General features: G+C 42.8%; 1 protein-coding gene across 7 annotated transcripts in view; it reads right to left on the reverse strand.

Annotated features, from left to right (window-relative positions):
* SLC11A2 (solute carrier family 11 member 2) overlaps nucleotides 1–2,114 on the reverse strand; it is a 34,189-nt gene that overhangs the window by 5,301 nt on the left and 26,774 nt on the right. The gene's annotated exons all lie outside the window — the stretch shown is intronic.

Raw genomic sequence — 2,114 nt, forward strand, 5'->3', positions numbered from 1 at the left:
CTGCGCTGAATGTTCCCACATTAGCCGGCAGAAGAAACACTTCCCGAAGCAGACATATATAAAGGGCATTCCTTCCACGTGCTTTGGACAGGTCTTCTTCTCCCATCAACACCACCAAAAATTCTGCATATGGCTGGCTGGGGACCCAGCCCCTCCACATAGGAAGTTTGCTCAAGACAATAGAAATTACAGGAAAAAAAAAGAAAAAGAAAAATAGCCAATGCCCAACTTCTTTCTCCAAGCCTCTGAAAACCAAGACAAACTCTTTCACAGACAGATTAGTGTTCTTGGGATAAGAGTGCCAATGACATACACTAAGACAAACTAAAAGTTACCTTGGAAAGCTTCATCTCTGATGAGGGCTCCAGAAACCAGCTTTGAAAATGTACCTGCTTGGGCCACCCTCATTAAAACATCTCACTGCCTTTGGTGTCTGTAACATCAGGCCAATTCTGCTCAGGAGAGCGAAGGATGAACAACACCGGGTTAGGTCAGGCACACATGCAGCTGCTGTGCAACCTGCGCACATGCAGGCCTGCAAAAGGGCCTCGACCCTGACCAGCAGCACTCGTTATTCCAGTTTTGGGCTTCTCCAGGGAACAGAAACCAGCTAATTATGGCATGAGTTTGTGATGTGCAAAAATAAAAGATCACAATCCTTGGGAACCCACTTTCGCTTGTGACCAAAGTCAGGATTCAAACACTGATCTCCAGAAGGTGCCAACACTAATGCACTAACCCCACAGATCAAGATCACAAACAAGTGTTGATCACTTGAGATACTGGCAGACTTGAGAGCAGTTGCATTTCAGTGAATTTAATCTATTCACGACTGTTGCTTAATGCAACAAAAAATGTCTATATATTCATAATGCCATCAGCCGAAACCTCCAAAAAAGGTCTTACTTAGTAAGAATCTTGATTTGAACTTCCTATGCACGCTTTTCCAAATCCAGCCATAAAACATACCCAGTAACCTTAGACCCTACCCTATACTCAAGGATACAAATACTTAATTCAGAGTCACTTCTAAACAGAGGTCACAGTTAATCCTTAAGAAAGGAACACACATTTCTCACAGCAAGCTTTGCAATACTAAATTTAAGATTTCCTTTGAAGCGGAAAAAGGGGGAAGAGTTGCTTGCAGTGTCTACTGCTGAAGCACAAATGCAACTTGAGACGGACAAACAGGAAGTTATAACATGGGCCAAGCTGGAAGTACAAATATAAAAAAGAGAAGCTAACCCATTGTTGTTCCCCTAAAGTGTGAAGACTTTGAGCATTTTGCAATAAGTCTCTGAGCTCTGAGACAGCAAGTTGTAGGAGACCGAACATTATTGTTAGTACCGCACATATGACATAAGTCACAAAACCATAAACAAGGCAGTAACCATTTAAGACACTTTTTCCTTTGCTGATCACCAGAATCACAGGCCAAGTAGGAAAAAGAAATAATCCTTCTAATGCTTAGGGGTTTTCAGTGCTTCTTGAGCACACCACTTCTCTCAGTAAGGGACTCCTGAACCCTGGATTCATTCTAATATTCAACTGAAATCAGCAGCTATTCTGTCAGTCACTCACAGCAAGATATACAAATGTCATCTCCAGAATGGGATCTGGATCTGAATTGTGATCTGCAGAAGTAGATTATGTCACTTTGCAGCACAGGCTTTACACAGTCCTTGTTTAACTCTCGGTAGAAGGATTAATGCTTCAGGTACTGTCTGAGCAGTTTGATTCCAATTGACCAGCTCGTAAGACAGGTTCACTGTTCAATTCAGAAGGTTCCTGGCTCTGTGATTAGGAACCACGTTATTCTGAGTGCATATATAAACCAGGCCCCCACAATTCTATTGCGCTGGATTAGGCTTTAGAGGCAACAAGATTTGCTATTTTTGAGTCGAAATGAAAGAGAAGCCGGAAGACTTCAGAGGCAGAGGCCTATCTAGGAAAGGGTCAGTCTGGAGCACGGAGCATGTCTCTTGCCTATAAGCTTGTTAAGCACGTTAGTGTCTGAAGAAAGAGTAAGTCACGTGCAGGTCTTAGATTGCAAAAATCAGCATTATTGCAGCAGCAGCATGGCATTCGTTAGGTGTGATTAGAGAGGTCAGCAA

Source organism: Alligator sinensis, unplaced genomic scaffold (genome assembly GCF_000455745.1).
Source record: "Alligator sinensis unplaced genomic scaffold, ASM45574v1 scaffold551_1, whole genome shotgun sequence".
In the NCBI taxonomy this organism is placed as follows: Eukaryota; Metazoa; Chordata; order Crocodylia; family Alligatoridae; genus Alligator; species Alligator sinensis.